Source organism: Camelus bactrianus, chromosome 7 (assembly GCF_048773025.1).
Source record: "Camelus bactrianus isolate YW-2024 breed Bactrian camel chromosome 7, ASM4877302v1, whole genome shotgun sequence".
NCBI lineage: Eukaryota > Metazoa > Chordata > Mammalia > Artiodactyla > Camelidae > Camelus > Camelus bactrianus.
In genome coordinates this window covers 68,653,972-68,673,791 of record NC_133545.1, presented here as the reverse complement: position 1 = coordinate 68,673,791, position 19,820 = coordinate 68,653,972, and the positions used below count along the sequence as shown (strand labels likewise).

The following is a 19,820-nucleotide window of genomic DNA, read 5'->3' as shown; positions in this document are numbered from 1 at the left end:
TCAGGGGTAGAGACAATCAGCAAGGGATTCCTCCATGTTGAAGAAAGGACCCAGCTGCATTGCTGAGAAAGCACTGTCAAGAAGACCTGGCGTGAGATCAGGAGGAGAGTAATGGATCTCAGGCAGCATCTCATGGGCTGCAGCCCAGAGGAGAAAAACAGTAGGAACAGAGAATACACTTCATACAAACTTTAAGATACCATCTTGTCAGTGGTGACAAAAATCAGTAACAGATTTGTGAAAGGCAATATGCACCAAAAATGTTAATGTGTATAACCTTTCTTCAATAATTTTATCCTAATGAATTCATCCAAAGAATAGCAATAAATATATGTGCAAAGACATTTACATAAGGATGTGCAAGCAGTGCTGCTAACAATAGTGGAAATGGCAAGCACACATATTTATTAAAAAAGGAATATTTGGCACAGCCATTATGGAAAACAGTATGGAGATTCCTCAAAGATACCAAAAATAAACTTAACATATGATCCAACAATCGCACTCCTGGGCATATATCCAGAGGGAACTCTAATTTGAAAAGATACATGCACCCCAATGTTCATAGCAGTGCTATTTACAATAGCCAAGACATGGAAACAACCTAAATGTCCATTGACAGATGACTAGTTAAAGAAGTTGTGATATACTTATACAATGGAATACTATTCGGCCATAAAAAATAATAAAATAATGTCCTTTGCAGCAACATGGATGGACCTAGAGATTACCATTCTAAGTGAAGTAAGCCAGAAAGAGAAAGAAAAATACCATAGTATCACTCAGATGTGGAATTTAAGAAAGAAAAGAAGAAAGAAAGAAAGAAAGAAAGAAAGAGAAGAAAAGAAAAAGAAAGAAAGAAAGGAAGGGAGGGAGGGAGGGAGGGAGACACTAGTGAATTCACCTACAAAACAGAAACAGACTCACAGACAATCTTATGGTTACCAGGAGAAAGGGGATGGGAAGGGATAAATTTGGTAGTTTGAGATTTGCAAATGTTAACCACTATATATAAAAATAGATTAAAAAAACAAATTTTTTTCTGTATAGCACAGGAAACTATATTCAATATCTTGTAATAACCTCTAATGAAAAAGAATATGAAAATGAATATTGTCTGCAATCCCAGGGAGAGAGATGTTTGAAACATGGTTTGGGTACTTTAAAAGGGGCAGTTTCAGAGGAAAAGTAATATTATGAGGACATTACATATGACAAGTACCAAGTTCTACTGTTTACTTGTGATAGCCTGCTCATCTTTCTAACAACCGTATGTGACAAAAGCTTCCATTGATTGAAAACTTCCTCATTATCAGAGCTATATAGAGTGCTTTGGGACATTACTTCAGTTAATCCACCTTCCAACTCAGCTGGTAGATATTCTTATCCCTGGTTTCTGCTACCTATCCTCAGAGACAGAACTTTCCAACATACAAAGACATCTCAGGGCAGTAGGAAGAGGTTTCCATCCAAAATGGGGCACGAATAAACCCTAGCTGTGAGTCACCACTTGGTCTCCTCCAGTATGGCAGAGACTCACATTCTTAGTGGTGAATCTTTTCCAGATACCACTGATCAAAAGGCATCTACCTGACCATAGCCATGTTTCCAGTTATAGGTTGTGATTCCTTAGGGAATATAATTTATACAAATCTCCTCAGGCTCATCTGACCACCCACCTCAAAGCCTATCCCTAAAGTCCGGAAGAGGGTTCTTCTCCCTGGGAATGTCCCATTTCATTATCAAACAGTTTTAAGAGCAAAATTTCATTATCACACAGTTTCATCATAGACAAAAAAACCCCCTCATTTGCCAATATTTCTGGGTAAATGGAGTTGTGCATAATATCATGCTTTCTACAATCTATCCCTTCAATATTCAAAAACAATCTTAAGTTTCATCATTTTACAAAGAAACTAAAGAATGCATATTTAGTTAAGTACAAAATTCTTTTTATATAACTTACAGTATACTTACTTAAAAACTAAAAATTGGAAAGATGATAAAACAATGTGTATTTATTTATTTGTCCTTATGAATATGAAAATTAAAACCCATGACCATATTTTCATGTATTTGTACTAAGTTTTAATAAGTTGGAAAAAACCTTAAGTTTTGTAATAGGAGTTAGTTTATAATTCATGGAGTTAATTTACAGCTCTATGGTTAATTTCCCCAGATGTACCAATTAAGTACATGCATGCAAGGTGAAGTGTGTGTATTATGGGAAAATATTGTCATCATGAAAAATTATTTTTCACATTGAATTGTCTCTGTTGATCAAATTCAAGAGTGAAATTCCAAAGAACTGAGGAAACTACTCATGAAGATTCTGCTCAGCACTCACACCACTGGATTCATCTACCAAACACATGAACATAATTGTATCTATTTATGAGAACAAAGCTTCTATTTGAGGAAGCGGTCTGGCCTTGAAAAATATCCCACAAATCACCAGCTTATTCCATAACTAAAATGAGGTGACAAAACTGAAGCAGGAAAAAACAAACAAAAACAAAAAACTAAGCTCCATGCTCATCAAAATTAATACATGAAGTCCCATCCAATTTACGTAACCAATAAACTTCAAAGTACTGGTGGCTTTTTTCTTCATATTTTATTGCTACAGTATTTTCTGATTTGGGACAATTTGTAACAAATAAGGCAAAAACACTGGCAGCATGACACATACAATTGCTAAAAACATAGATTTGTTTGGCAACTAATTTGTGGTTATTTTGATTCAAATGCTAAAAATGTAAATGAAAGTTATAATTTCAGAATGAGACTGAGTTTAGCATATTAGATTCTGGGAAAATTGTTTCAGTGGATTATAAGGCAATATGAGAAATTCCATGGCAGATTTTGTGTGAATTCCAAATATTGAGTCCAGCATATATTGTCAAAGAAATGAGACTGATTTTCTGCAACGTATTTCAAGTATTTACTTTATCATACCATATCATAAAAGATGTCACAGTAAATGAAAATGAAAGGGTATTTCCTTGGATTGAAAAATAAAAAGACTTAAATGATTGTGAGCAATAAACATGTACATTGTTCCAGATGCACTAGAAGACACAAAAGAAAGATAAACTTAAATCGTACATGTGATATGTTTACAGTCTAGTCTGGCAGCAAAAGCGAAAGGGACAAAATCTTCAGTTGGCAAATTCCAGTTTCTATTGTATGATATGGGCTATAGGTACCACAGTGCACGAATGGGAATTAGAGGGAAGGGAGTAACAGAGGAGAACTGTTCAGAGAAGGCAAGGGTTTTCCCAGGCTGTGAATTTGTTCACACTTTGATAGGCAATGGAAGCATAAAGTCACTTTGATAGGACTCATGAGCAAATTCAGAAAAATGGAATGGATTTGGCATGGGTTTAGTTCTCTATTGCTGCCAAGGAAAATTAACAAAAATTCAGTAGCTGAAAACAATACAAATTTATCTTCTCTAGTTCTATAGGTCAGAAGTTTGACAACTTGGACTGAAATCAAGGCGTCAGCAGGCTAAGTTCCTTAATGGATGCACTAAGGGAGAAATCTTACTCTTGACTTTTCCAGCTTCTGAAGGGCTCTCTCTGGTCTTGTTTAAAGACCCCCTACACTTCAGACTGAGCAACAGGGAACTGAATCCTACTCACAGGGCCATCTCTCCCTGACCGCAGCCGGGAAAGGTCCTCTGTTTTAAGAACTCATGTATTTAGATTAGATTCTGGATGATCTCCCTGGAACAAAGCCCTTAAGTTTAATCAAATCAGCAGTCTTTTGCCAAGTAAGGTAACATATTCACAGGTTCTGAAATTAGGATGTGGACATCTTGGGAGTCATTATTTTCCTAACACATCATGGGCATGAGATGGGATACTCTCCCTTGTTTCCTTTCTTAAAGTTTTCTAGCTTTTAAAATGTTGTTTCTTAAACTTAACATTAGGCTAAGCTTAACCCAGTAGTAACAGGCTGATTTTAATTTAAGCATGGAGGAGGGGGACATGGTCAAGGTGGAGAGGGGGAAAAAAGGACCTCAACTTTCATAATTTTCTAATTTGCCTCAAGTTACTCATGATGTTAACATAGAGAAATTAAGCCCATTTTATAAGAATGTTCCATCTTGGAGCTCCTACTTCATCCAAATAATGATACACAATGACCTTGGTGATAGCTGTGTTCCAGTAAGAGAAGAAGTGGCCTGCGCTTGGGTTGTCTCCAGTCATCAAGAGTCCCTCAAAACAGGCACAGGCATCTTTTGTTAAACAGTCTAATCCAGATAGCTCCCTTTGGCACTCACGTAGACCTCAAACACACAGAGATTTAAATGGTCAACAAACTGTTAAAAGCACTTAATTTCTGTCTACTGTCCTCTCCTAGTCTCCTGGCCACTCCAGTCTCACAAAATTCCACTCTTTGATCTTCCATTTACTAACCTACATTTGGGTTCATTGTCTTATATGCTGTGATCTGCAAACCCAGCCCTGTACAGCATGGCCCCTCAGCGCAAATTCTGACAGAAGAAAGTAAGAAGGCACCCATGACAAGCAAAAGTTACGAGATTCTTAGTAGCAAATATAGTTGATGACTATTTTGAGGTTACTCTATGCAGGGTCTTAAATGTTGCACACAGCTCCCAGGAAGATGGCAGCCCTGGTCCATCCACAGGTTGACTGGCAAGTGCTGTGACCAGAAGCTCTATACTCCAGTCCCTGTTCCTTGAGCTCTGCCCTCGGATGTTCCACCGCCCAGAGCTTGCATGCACCGTGGGGCGCCCCAGGACCAGGAGCTGGTGGGTTCGGGGGCTCCTGGACGGGGGTCCTGGGGCACCCCTCCTCTCTCGGGACCTGCTGTCCCGGTTGTCATCTTTCCTCCGGATCTAGTATTCAGGGCGGACCAGTGGAGCAGACCCGGCAGCTGCTGACCCTCTATTACCCCACGGGAGCAGTGCTTTGCTTCCACGACCTATGCACAGCACCTGCCAAATACAGTGTTTGACGCGGAAGGATATGTGAAGCCTCAGTCCTGCATTGTCATTGTGATCCGCCACGTGGCGCTTGATCCCAGCCATTATGACGTCCAGGGCCGCTTCCGCATTGAGCTGTCTGAGGAGGGAACAGAGGGCCGTGTCGTGGGGTGCAAGGACATCACCTCGGTTTTGAGGGTCCCTGTGTACCCCCTTGAGCTTCAGGGACAGCCTGACCCAACACCCCATCCAGGGCTTCCTTCCTGGGCAGCACCACCCACGGCCCAACACTTCCCAGAAAATCCCCACCCTCAGCTGGCCACCATCTCCTTCCTCCTCTTCTTGCTGACGGGTGTAGTGTGTGGCCTTCCTGCTGCTCCCACTCCAGGATGAACTCAGCAGCCAGCTGCCCCAAATCCTGCATGTCTCCCTGGGACAAAAGTTGGTGGCAGCCTATGCCTTGGGCCTCCTGACCGTGGTGTTCCTCTGGACCTGAGCTCCAAGTCAACCTCCAACCCTCTCCCTGGGCAGGGACATGGACCTGGATGTGAGACAGCCACTGTGATGCTCATAACCTTGCCTCAACTCCTGCTTCCTTCTTCTCCCTTCCTGCCTTAACCCAGCCCCAAAACCCAGGATTTGTATTCATTTTCCAAGTTGACTAAAATAAATTTGTAAAATTGAACTGAGAAAAAAAAGTGTTGCACAGAGAATTTTGTCTTGATGGGGTAACTCAACATGAATAAGGAAGTTTCAGGGCTTAATCGATATTTTAGAAAGATTATTTAGGTACATCTGCCAAAAAATAACAAAAACAAGAATTGGGGAGACGCAGATAAGAGACTAGGTGTGAGGTTTGTTTAGTGGTTGAGGAAATCAAGATTATGTCAATTTAAAAAAACACTGGCTTCATTCAGAGAGTTATAAAACATTTTAAAGTGTCATTTCTCTTTTTAAAATTTATACATTTTTTTAATTAAATGGTAGGTTTCAGATTCTGATTTTGATGTGTATGTGTGTAATGGAAACAGTCTAATAAAAATTTCAGAGGGGTGAATGAGTAATAATTTTAACATTTTAGATATTGTTTGATATTATAGTCACAGTCAGTTTAGTTGTGCATAAATATCCTGCATTGTAGGAGTTAACGTTTTTAAGAAAATTCATTCTTGCTTGCAGTAAATATAAGGAAAAACTGAAATCATTTTTCCTTATAATTGAGGAAATGTATATAAAGTGAACTAAAATCATTTCCAATAACATCTGTTAAACACTTTTGTCATTATATATTTTTAAAAAATTATCTCTACAGTTTTAGTCTAAGAATATATGAATAATAATGGTTTAAAAGACTCTTGTTCTACATGGAAAGCTATTAATTTGAACAATGAACTGGAAAAATTCAAGTTAAATTTATAATAGATATTTAAGATACTAAAAAAAAAAAAAAAAAAAAAGAACAACAGACGTACATTAGGCCAATCTAATTCCTTGCTAGAGAATATTAAGTAAATGGGATAATATATAATTAAATATTTCTACTACATAATAACTAATTTTTATACTTTACTAGATGCAAAATTCAAAAGGGGGATATTGGTTATACAGATAAAATGTAAGAACTATTAACTCATCTTTAACTACAAAGAAACTTCCAAAGTTCAGTTAATTAGGAAAAAAAAGTCTTAGTTCATTTGCAAGAATATGCTGTTATATTAACATTTTCTTAAATTCACTTTTAACATTTTACATCAAGATTACAACTATAGCAAACTTAACACTAGTGAAAGGGAGAATTTAATTACTGATACAGATAATTCCAATCCTTAGGTCCTACTGTTTAACATAAGTAGGGGTCTAATTATAATTTATTCAAATGAGCCATATGCTGTGACCAAACATATCAGATTGCCATTCAAACTTCTGTGATATAGATAAAATCCTAACTTGTTCATAGAACAAAACAGTGGGGGGAAAATCTCATAAAGTAATTATTTTGTGCAATTAACACATGTGGAAAGTTTGTTACTAACATGAGGGACTTAAAAGATTTCTATATCTAAATCTGCTTTAACTTTGATCAATTTAGTGAGAAACTTTGATGAATTTACTTCCTTACTGACCTAGTTTATGGAGCTCTTTAAACTTTAGGAAAAATAATTACATTTTTAAATGCTTGATATGAGACACTGTCATGAATTATTTGAGGTAAGTCTTCCCTTTTGCCTGGACCTCACAGAGGTTGAGCTAAAGAACAGGGTAACTCCCTTCCATGTCAGTCAATTTAGAATGTTTGGAAACCTCATTAATCATTTCTTGGAGGGTACTTCTAGGACACAACTGTCTCAATTACAAATAGGGTCATGTGAAAGTTAATGAGTCCTTTAAATAACTCATTGGTTCCTTGTTCCATTTACTTTTGCTAATATGTTAGGGCAGAGATCACTTTTCTATGACATTGGAAAATTAAAAATAATTATCATCTGCAGGTTTCGCACGATTTTTGATTTGTTATCATATGTTAAATTTTATTTTAAATCTATTTAAATGTATTACAGAACCCTAATCATGGAAAATAATTATATCATTGTGACTTCAGAAGAGAAGGGAGATCTATTTCATAATTATTATAATGGATAAGAATGAAAATGAACAAATATAAATTTATTTAAAATATCAAACATTATTATTTTATTATTGTTATATCAGTCTGAAACCAGAAAGCAGTATGTCTCTCCATAATTTACATTAAATACAACAGTAGTGGTGTTTTGTCAAGAAAAGTAAGGTTATGTAGAAGTAAAAAAAAAAAAAAAAAAACAAACCCAGAGGCCTAACAACAAAAAACAAAAGTCCATTTCTCATTCCTACAAATACACTGTGGATTCCATAACATCTCAGAACCATTCTCTGTACAGCAACTCGGGAATCCAGACTGCTTCAATCATGTGACCATTATCTCAACACAAGTCTTTGTTTTTGCCAAGCTAGGGAGAGAGATTGGAAAATCGAAGATGAGCCAAACTCTCTTGGCCTGTAAGTTTTATGTATCACCTCTCTTCACCTTTCATTGACCATATCAGCTTTCACAGTTCTTGGCCCCACCTAACCCCTGGAGCAAGGGAATATAGAGGACTAATGGAATATATATGGGGAATATTATTTGAGGACTGTTTCCTTTGTTCTCATTAATTTACAAAGAAACACACTCAACTACTCTCCAAGTGAGACAATTCAAAAGTCCAATCCAGTCTGTTTCTGGATAATCCAGACCTCTGATATGTGAGTCTCTATATAAGGTTCAGATGTCAGTACTTTCAGTCAAAACATACATATAAAAAAAGACAGTTAAGGGAACCTCTTCATACACATACAGAAATAGAACAGATACTAGTTAGCAAGGAGAAGCCGAAAAGACACATCAGTCACTAGTACATAGATATTTCGGTTTCCGTGAGCAGACATCGTGGGAGGACCTAAACTGGGAGTGAGAAATATTCCTCCACTGGGTCTACATTCTTTTGGGAGCCTCCAGAAAGTGAGTTGTTCTCTGTGCCTCTTGGCTTCATCATTATGGTTGCTCCCCCCCCCCCCCCCCATTATCCTTGTTCCCATCTGATACGGGTTTGAGGACATATTCCCTATTTGCAATCTGAGGAGTTCTGTAAGCCAGCTTTCTGCCCATAGAAAATTTGGGAATTTCGAGTCGTTTAAAGCCTGTAAAAGTTTTTTTTTTTTTTTTCTGTCCAAACACATAGTTTCTTAACCAAAAGAACTTACAAAAATCCGATAAGTTTTCAATCCAGTCTTCTCCATGTACCCAGAAAATACACAGCTCTATTCTATTTTGTACGTCTCTATTCTTTCATTCCATTATTCATTCTCTCTATATAACAGGGTTGCACAGAAACTGAATTTCCGGGCAAAGCCACACTCTTAATCTGATCTTTGCCCTGAATCATTTTACCAAATTATTCAGTGCCACATTCTTAACCTGTTCTTTGCTTTGAGGCAATTTAATCAGTCGGAAATATATTACCAGACATTTATCAGTAAAGACTTTTCACTCTTATCATTTATTACGGTCATAAAGCAATTGTTTTACCAACACTAAAATACTCTGTATTAAAGGCTCTCTCTATTCATTTCACTTTTGTTTGCAAATTAGCCAGTTCTATTCTGAGCCCATTTTTACTTAATATACCTCGCTAAAGAGTCAATAGCAAATCACACATATTAATAACATCCTGCTTTCAAACCAGAGTCCCAATGTTGTTAGGTACATGATCTGCTGCTCACAGCGTTCTAATGCTCTGCTATTGTATGAAATAAATTTCCGTCTTGTGAAAGCCTCTAATATCAGTTATCCTCTGCTCATCCACCACTGGATCCTTAGGTCAATGCCAAATATATTAGATTTTTTAAAACATCATCTCATCTCTGTTACCAATTTCTACAATAACCAAGATAAGCTAGCTAAGACAGAACAACTAGATAGGATGTATTAAATAGAAATAATGCCCACATCTCAGTGCTCAATACCACAAGGGCTTAGTTCTGGCTCATGCAGAATCCGATGAATATTTGAGCAACTCTTTGGGCACTGTTCGCCTTGCAGCAACTCAGTGGTCCAAGCTGTTTTGATATTTTGGGTTCACAACACAAGGCCTCTAAGTACACAGTAGAGCAAGAGAGAAACTAAAGAATCGTGCCTGAGATTCCCACTGCTTTACCCTAGAAATGTCACATGACACTTCTCATACTTTATCCTCCAAAAATAGTCTGTGGTTCAAAATAACTACAATTGAACATGGGGATGAAGGGAAGAAAACAGAATATTTGGTGACAAGTACTCTCTGCCAAAAGAGAGGAGGAAACCCCCTAAACTTTTGTTGAGAGATGACTAATATATTTATCTTTTTTAAAAAAGAAGTTTCTTTAACTAACCCTATCTCAAATGAAAAATTGAACAAGCAGTATATTTTAATGGTTAAGGGTGTAGTTTCTTTTTTAGGTAATCCTGGTTGATCAGCACTGTGATTTTGGGACCAGAGAGGTTAAATGAGATAATTTCTATAAAACACCAGATATCTATGAAGCATTTGATGGTCATAGCTTTAACTGGGAAAAACACACTATATGCATTTTTCCATAATATAATATAGATATTTAATTCACAATTATCTGCTAAAATTAAGAAATCATATTAGTTGAACTTGCCAGAGAAATCTAACTCTTTTGCCATTGGAAAAAAACCCAATAAAGCCAAGTTTTCACTTGAGAACTTCAAATTTAGCTGGCTTCCTTAGAATTAATTTTAAACGGACTGAAAATTAGAACATGTGATGTGACACTATTCTAACTAAATTAATAAATTAAAGGAAGAGGGATGGCAATGAACTGGTGAAAAGGTTAGGAGAAGGATAGATTAAATTTAATGACCCAAAATATTTAATTTTGTCTTGGACAAAACCTAACAGTAATTAGGGTTAATTAAAAGACACATGCCTCCACCATCTTAATTTAATATGTGCAATATTATTCTGTTTGATCTCTTTTCTTTGAAAACTGTTGGCTAAATGATACAGATACAGAGAATTCTACCCTAATCAGAGAAAATGAGTTTCGACTTTGAATCTGATCTGTAGTCTGGCTCTTTTATAGCTGTCCTGACTTCTAAAGAAACAGATCTCTTTAAAAACAGAAACCGTTAGAATGGTTAGAATGTAGACGTGTTTGACATATTAAAACTCTACACTTGTTTGATCTTACCAAACAATTTGAATGCACATCAACAGAAAGAAAGCTCACATCTGCCACAACAGGCATGTTTACAATCATTTTAATGATATCATTAGATGTTGCTCTTCTATTCTAGGCTGTTACACAAAAACCATGTGAGATAAGTTTACCACCTGTGCACAATGGAAATAACCTATTTAAAGGAATCACAGTAAATACAGATAGAAGATAGAACTCAATTCATTTCCTAGGTTAAAATACGACCTTAGAAACAAAGTCTATTTTGTGGTAGAGTTTACCTTTTACTCGAAACCAGAAAAAAAAAATTACAATGAACAGACTTTTCCTGATCTCAAAACATTTGAATTTCAGTGTCTCTGGAAAAGTCTCTCAGTTGACAGGTTGGTTCTTAGCTCAGGTAAGAAATCTGAGTTTTAAAAGCTTTTCTAAAACATTTACTTGGTTCTTAAGCCATCTTGGATTTAGATGTTTTCAGGGAAGTTGGTAGTTAAGTAACCATAACTTTATTGCTTCTATGCTTGTCTTTAAAAGGGGGTGGAAACTGCTGTGTGCTTTTTGAAGACTGAAAGAATTACAAGATAATTCCTCTTGAATCCGTACTGTTTTTAAGTACATTTTCTTTCATTTTTTTAGGACAGGGATTGAATGTACTGTTGATTACTTTTAAAACCATTATTGAATGTATCCTAGAAATTCTCTGTTTAATTTTCAGTAATTTAACTTTATATACCGCTCTATATTTACAAATGAACAGACTGTAACTATCACAGGATTCTTAGTAATTCTTCATCCAACTGTACATAACGATGTGAAATACAAAGGAAAACTGAATACTCTTTCATTTATTAAATGATTTCTATGGGTCTAAACTACACCGAGCCTTAGGAATAAGTAATAGCACAAGTAATAGAAACGTAAGTAAGTTTTCCAGCAGCCAGTAGGTTATTAAAGGGATGCTGTGTCTGAGGCAGTTTTTGTTTTTGGTAACAGACTCAGAAGCACTTTCCCTGCAGTTCTGTTGTATGATCCTAGGAAAACTTCCTGATTGCTTAGCTCTCTGCAAGGACTCTGCGGAAACAAAGCTTCATTAATATGATTAGGAAAATAAAACTGTGGAAGTTAGTTGGAATATCTCCTTACTGTTATGATCACAGGTAGCAATCTAGGGGTATCAAAGTCAAAATCACTTTTTTTAATTACAAGGGAACAAATTACAAGGAATGATTGATCAAAAGGAGATACTAAAAAGGGAGATATTGAGGAGAAAGAAATAATAGTAAGGGCCCCATTTCTACCCCATTTCTATGTCTCATGAGCATTAGAAATGTTGGTGGTGAAGTTCTCTGACAAGAAATCTTTCTATCTGTCAGATATCAATCAAATGAAGAAGAAAGTATAGTAGGAGTTATCTTGATTAAATAAAATAGAATAAAATTTATTTTGGCTTTGACTTTCCAGGTACATTGGAATTGCTCCATTTATGTAGAAAATGGCTAGAGTGAATCTAATCTCCCTGCATCTCTCCCCATGTGTTAATGGAATGTAACCTCTGATTTCCCTATCCACTATTTGCAGGAGGCAGGCCTATTTTGTGAATCTGAAGTAGGTAATGATGCACCCTAAGAGTGCATTTGGCTTTCCTGTCTATGCAACTTTTATGGTTTCATTTCCCCCTTTTGATTTTCAAGTATGTAATTGTGTAACTCAACGGTACACACCTGGCTCTGAGTAGTCTAGCCCAGGCTGGTAAGAAAACAATTCACGAATCTCCAAGGTCTTGGCAACATCAATATGTCAAATTTAATAAAACTGCACAGAGATCCTAAACATACCTGCTGAATACTGATTGGAGATACCCTTCCTATGTATAACATAAGATCCATTGTTTAGCTAAGGAATTCTACTTAGAGACTTTAAAGCAGTCTTCATGGTAAAGAAAGAAATTGTGTACCTGAATGAGAATGTATTCCACTTATTTTTTGCTTCCATACAGTGACAGCAGTTTTCTAAAAAATATGACTAAACTTATACAGAATCAGGATGAAGGAATGTTCATGTATAAAACAGAACAGATATAACTGTAAGCATATAAAACAAAAGAGAGAGAGAGGGAAATTACAGCCTGCAAAGTATTTACAATACATTCAAGGGCACTCAAAAATGTATATAATTGGACATTACCTATGCAAACTGAGATTAAAATAATGGAGGTAATCTCCCAACACTTCTGTCCATTTCATTCTATACTTTGCCATATTAAACTCCGTTTGTCATAGTTATTTTGTACTAAAGTAACAGCCACAAGTATCCTCTGCCTAAAATAAAATAATAAACCTAATGAAATAGATGATCGTGTTTCTGAAACACTTTATAGAGCACGTGCAGCCACTAGTTGTCTTTAAGTTCTACTGACACTTGTAAAGCCCCTTCCAATCCCAGTGCCACTGCAGGAGTCCTCCTGCACGTCTGGCAGTGCAAGATTTTTGTATCAATACTTCTAGTACATTAAGCTAACTGAAAAAAAACTGGTGGTATTCAAGAATTACTACCTTCATAACAGCTGAGAACCAATTGCTTGGTCAACTTTCAACGATGTTGAGTGTACTAACTCCTTTACCGCTAGTAATAAGAAATGGTCCTTGGGGTCACGAATACAATTTGTGAGAACACTACCCAGTTTTCCTGTAGTTTTCTCTTTTTTCCCTAAAGTGGTACCTCACTCAGCATACTTAGCAATTAAATTCACACTTAACTAGACATCCTAATACAGAGGTATTAAATTGTCAATAAGATTGTCGAGCCATCAGTGAGTGCCAATATATATATCTTCAAGAGGGGAACTGAGTTGATGCCAGTGCCTCTAAATGGAGTGTTGATTCATAATAGGATGAAGAAGAGATGGAAACCAACAATTTCTGCTTTTTAGAGAGTCTTGTTAAGATCTGGTGAAACATTTCATCAAGCTGTTACCTAAACTACTTTGGGATGTAGACAACATAATAGCAGAGGTTGAACTACTGGCAAATGAGTAGTTAAAACTCAGAATGCTGGCCTGTGTTTAGTTACTCTTTGAGGCCAGACACTCTCTGCCTGCGGCTTGCAATCCAAGCTGACTAAGAGTCCTCCCTCATAGTTCAGAGCTTGGCATGGTTAGAAAAACCGACTTCCGTTTGCCAGCTTGAAGCTAGTTTAAATGCCAGCATGGAAACATCAGTCTTACTAGGAGGTATGACAAGGAGGTGCCTCAGATTCTCCCCAGTACCTTTCATCAAGAGGCCACACCCTAACTTCTAGTTACTTGTGGGAAAGGGAGTGGGAAGGGATAAATTGGGAATTTGTTATTTGCAAATATTAACTACCATATATAAAATAGACAAAAAACATAATATCTTCTGTGTAACTCAGGGAACTATATTCAACATCTTGTAGTAACCTATAATGAAAAAGAATATGAAAACAAATATATATATATATGTATATAAGTATATGTATGACTGAAACATTATGCTGTACACCAGAAATCGACACATCATAACCAACTATACCTCAGTTAGAAAAGAGGGCACACCCTCTAGCAAAGATCCAACTGCAATTATGCCTGCCTAGCCTAGATTAAAGATTATGTTTAATCAATTTATTTTGGCCAGTGATGAAGGAGCATGGAATTGATTAAAAGCAAATAAGTGAAAACTTAGTAAAATTTGAAGGGGATACACTAGCAATAAAATACAAAATCTGGCTAGGAAACATCTGTGGAAATCCCTGGGCCTCCAAGGTAGCATCAAAGAGAGATGCTAAAGCAGTGGATCCCCCGGAAGGACCAGTCAGGTCAGATATGGATGAGAAGGAAAACAAAGAGGAAAGTTCCTCTATCTTGGTGATAGATTTTGGAACAGACGTAGGGACAGGATGATTGGCTAATCAGGAAACTTACTTCACTGCCAGGATAGGATTTCCTGCCATTACTAAATAGCAGGGTAAGATACATGCTTTCAATAGCAATTATTGTGTGTTTACAACTGTTCACACTTACAATGGAAAATTAAGTTAGAGCATTTCTTCTCCATAATTGTACATTGTGCATGTTAAAGGCAATACCTTCTGTTTTAACTCAGAGTCTCCAGATCATGAGTAGTCTCCTCTAACCTGTCAGAGTGTATATGTACCACCCACATGTCTTAGGAAAGTCACCATATGTAATAAATGGCAAATGGATAAACCTTTGGGGTGGTCTCCCCTGTAGGAGAGGTGAGCACCTTCCATGTGAAACGAGTATGGATGTGGAACTATTGCAGATACCATTAGTCTGCTGCCAAAATCCATTCCTAGCTTCCTTCATTCTATGGATTTCCAGAAGATTCTCATTTCTCTAGTCTCTCTTGGAGCAAGAAATAGTCATGTGGCCCAGTTCCAACCAAAGTAACCTAAGAAGAATTTTACTGGGGTCTTGTTTAAAAGATAATTTGCTGCAAGGAAATAAAAGAAAACAGCTTGCTGTCTCTCCTTCCCCTTGGTTTCTGCCTTGCTAATATGATTCTTAGAGCTATAGACACCATTTGTAGCCAAGATACAAGAATGATGAGGACAAATAATCAGCATACTGAGAACTAGAAGGAAAATAGGTGAGTTGTAATGTTCTTTAATCACTGAATCAGTCATGAAACAATCTACCTCTAGGCAGCTTTTTAATTAAACAATAAATGATATAATATTGTCTAGCCACTATTGGTCAGGTATTTTGTTACTTGGAGTTTAAAAGCATTTTTAAATGATAAATGCTGTTAGATGATTTAATCAACACAATGTGCACCATGTGATTTGGAAAATTAAGAATTTACAGACTGTCATTCTTAGAAAGATCTTCATGTAAAATCAACAGGTCATAGCACACTATATTGTTTGCTAATCTTTGAAGAATAGGGTAGAATTGGGATGTCATGTCTGCGGTATAGTTTGTAGGGACCTAGTTCTCTAGAAGATAATTTCATGAATATGTTATAACAACATTCGTTTGTCTTTTGCATCAGTTCTAACAAAGAGCCCAGTATCAGTATGAGTCATAGTTGACAATGAGCTAACTGAAACAACAAATAAAATTTTAAAAAACTAAAACCTATATCTTTAATGTATAGAAAGCAGTGTTAACATGGAATAACAAGAAAAGGCATATGTAACTGAAGTTTTGAAAATAGCACAAATAGAATTTTCATTGTGACAACTGAATAGACAGAACTTACTGGACTCCCCCACCAATAAAAAGAAATAAGATAGTAAGTATCTTTTTATTTGATTTTACATTTTCCAAATAAAATGTAGCAAGTATCTTTTTAAATGCTTTTCTGTAGTGAAAATAAATTTTTAAATCCATAGAGAGGAAAAACAATGAAAGTGGAAGCTTACGAATTAGACGTGCTTTAAAAGCCAGTTTTTACTCTACATTGATGCACTAAACCCAAGGGACTTTAAGTTTCTATCTTGATGGTTTTTCAGGGTATGCAAGATGTAAGATAAAGCCTTGGGTATGCTTAACGTAGAGTGTATGATAGGAGACTGCTCTATAAAGTTGGGTTCCCAAAGGATTACACCTGCAATAAACCCACAGCAGAAGGGACAGTAAATAAACTTCCTTATGTCACTGGTATTGTGTGGGGAGAAAAAAATATCCTTTGAGAATTCATAACCATAATCTGGTCTTCATGCAGATTTGCTCCTTAACTTTACACAATTTAGTTGGTAGTGGAGACCCTCCCACCCCACCCAGGCAACTAACACAAGTAAGTGTAGAATCTGAACTGCTAACTCTTACCTTCAATTTTGAACTCTTATAGACAGACAAAACCCAAGAAAGCCATGGGGAGATGTACCAGGAGTGAGAACTATCAGAGGTGTACTTGCACAGCTATTGGGTATTAGACATAGAAGAAAATGATTTAGACAGTCATGTTTTATATATTTCAGAAAATAGAATTTGAAACTATGAGTGACGATCAAAGGACCAAAATGTCTGTGAAGATTTAAAAAGGAATCTAACCAAAGTTTTAGAAAAGGCAAAAATAAAGTAAAAAATTCAGTGCATCAAAGTGGAAGCAAAAACTAGAAGATACACTGAAGAAAATATTCATGAAGCAATCCAGAGAGAACAGCTACAATATCAAATAGTGGTTATGAGACACAGAAGGTAAACTGAGGAAGGCTGATATAAGTTGAATTGAAATTCCAGAACTGAAAGAATAGAAGAATAGGTGATAGGCAATATTTGAAAAGAAAATTAAAAATTATTAATTTTGAGATATAATTATAAAATTATTAATATAAACTCATAGAATAAATTAAAGAAATCTAATGTTTTATCCTTGGAGAGCCTGAAATTACTAACAGGATAAATGAAAAAAAATCTGGGCAAGATATATTATAGCAAAAAATATATTATAAAATAGTATTACAATAATAATTACAGTGGTATAAAAGAGTAATAGAACCTCAGAGACAATTTTAGAAATGACATGATAAACTCTTTGTTTAAAAATGACAATACACTGATGTAACAAAAACGAAGTTAGAGACACTGTAATACCTTCAATATGTTGAAAGAAAATAAGCATTATAACTTGTAATCCCAAATCTAGAACTACTGTCTTCCAGAAACCAAGGTGAAATAAAATATTTGTTTTCAGGAAAAGCAAAAGTGAAGGAATTTACCTGCCAAATCACTCTTATTAAGCAAACTTCTGAAGCTGAAATATACGCAGCTGGAAAGCTTTCCTAGTTGAAGCTTTCATTCGTAAGAAAAAAAAGATCATTCTAATAATAATAAGAGTTTTTTCTTTCTTTTTCTATCTGTATAGTCTTTACTTTCTTGCCTTAGAGAAATTATCTAGACTCACACTTTAATCCTTGGTTTTCTTATGGAGACAGTATTTACCTCATCAGACGTGAAATAAGGATAAATTCTTAGCAGAATAACTAGTAATTAACACTAGTATGTGCTAATTTTTTGAGGATGCCTTTGCACCATTGTCCAACACAATTTTGAGGATGCCTTTGTATCAATGTTCAACATAAGTTAACAAAAGGTGAATGATTTTCTCGTTCTATGTCCAAACAGTTGTATAAACAGCAACATGACATATAAATTCTTTTGCAAAGAAAACAGAAAAATGTGAAAGTTATTGTTTTTAGATTTTCAAAATCTTGAAACTTACATTTCCAAATTTACAATGGAAGTTTTTCAAGGCATACCAAAACAAGAGGTCAGAAATTCAAAACCGGACAAAGCTACAGCTTTGCTCATAGTATCAAATAATAATCTACTTCATCTTATTGCTATTTCACTTGTCCAGTTCTAATTAAAATTGTGATATATATAAAAGGTGAATGTGTGAAAAGTATTAGTCAATAAACATCTATTGAGAGTTTATTTTACAGTGAAACTTCTGGCATTTCCATGAAAATCGTCTGTACCCTCTGCAGTAGTGCTCTCCACGAATTTCTTCCCCTTTTATTTGACACGCATGTAGGCACGGAGAGCCTCTGCCATGTAACGTGGCCGTGTGGAGAGACGTTAGACAAAACCCTCTAGGTGAATCACTTTGAAAAGTTCAGTCAACCCCTATGGAACTTCGTTTCCTGATATGTAAATTGAGATACTAGAATGAGATGCCATTTCTGGTAGAGTGACACCCAGCCCTTGGGGTTTTGTGAGAATTAAATGAGATAAATCATGCAAAGGTGATCAAATGGGGCATGGCACATGGGAAACAAAAATGCTGTCTCCCCTTTGCACCTGCCTCCAGACATTGTGTTGGGGGATCCAGGTCTTATTCGGTTTACTTTTCAAATGTCTAGGGCAGTCATTCTGAATAGTAAAAATAAACTAACAAAACAATCAACCAAAAGACATGTTGACTGATGATTCATTTTTGATTCCTGTGTCTCAACTTTCAAGCATGTGTAATCCAGCTACTTCCTCACTTCCTTTCCCAACTCATCTTTTAAAACTCTAAAATTGACTTTTATCCCAGTTTTCCTTATGGAAAGTAAAAGGAGCTACCATTTATTGTGTGCCTGCAATTTCCCAGAACCTGTAACAGTAGCTTATGCTGTTTTCATTGAACATAAAGGAGTCTGGTGCCTTTTTCTCACTTTTGTTCTCATTAGTATCACTGTGGCATGTGACATTTCTGACCATTTACTTCTGAGCAAAGTACTTTATCTCTCAACTTCAGAGGTATCAGACATCTCCAGCACATCACCCTCCTCTCTCAATTGCTGTCACCTTTAAAATCAGTTATAGGATAGTCCGATGCTCTCCTTCTGCATCCCTATAAAATTTGTCACACTAAATAAATCAAAACTAGAGGATGGTAACTTCGACATTATTAACATTTGTGCTCGCTTTGGCTAATTATTAATATTTTACTTAGCATCTACTAGAGATTCACAGTTGAAGACTACTCTCTTCCCTGAAACTCATTCACTTATCTATGGATAGAAAACACTTCTTTTTAAATTCTTCTTGAATTAAAATTTTAAAAAATCTAATTTATTTGTGATTGATTTAACTGTTCCCCAAAAGAGAAGGAGAAAGCAAAATGTGTTTTTGGAATCACTGACATTTTTGGACCAGATAAGTTAAATGAGAAAACCTACACTATGACAGATGATTTGTGGAAACAGGTATTTTTAAAACAAATCCGTTTAGATAGAAACTATAAAGATTGTGTCCTAATTTCATTTCTCAGGGAATTGTGCACTAGTTTCCAAGTTTCTTCTATTGTGAGGTATAAAATATAGAAGTGTTAATATCACTACAGAAATGTAAATTTTGTATTATATTGTAAATATTGTTCTTTCCTCAAAAGACTTTTTTCTGTTTGGAAAGAATGATTAATAATAGATTCCATTATGAAGTAGCATTAGTTATATGATAATTGATCTTAAAAGACAATTTTCCTACTAGAGAAGCCAAATTAAGTGAATACTACAAGACTGTTAAGTATTCTGTAGTCCTGTACAAGAACCAACAAAAGTAAACTAATGTTATCTTCTTGTATTATATGACCAATTGTTTGTTTGCTTTTTAAGGGAAAACATAAAGTCA

General features: G+C 35.8%; 1 protein-coding gene and 1 pseudogene across 1 annotated transcript in view; one reads left to right on the top strand and one right to left on the bottom strand.

Annotated features, from left to right (window-relative positions):
- Nucleotides 1-19,820, bottom strand: part of SEMA3A (semaphorin 3A) — a 443,880-nt gene that overhangs the window by 368,705 nt on the left and 55,355 nt on the right. The gene's annotated exons all lie outside the window — the stretch shown is intronic.
- LOC105062434 (motile sperm domain-containing protein 3 pseudogene) lies at nt 4,597-5,455 on the top strand (annotated as a pseudogene).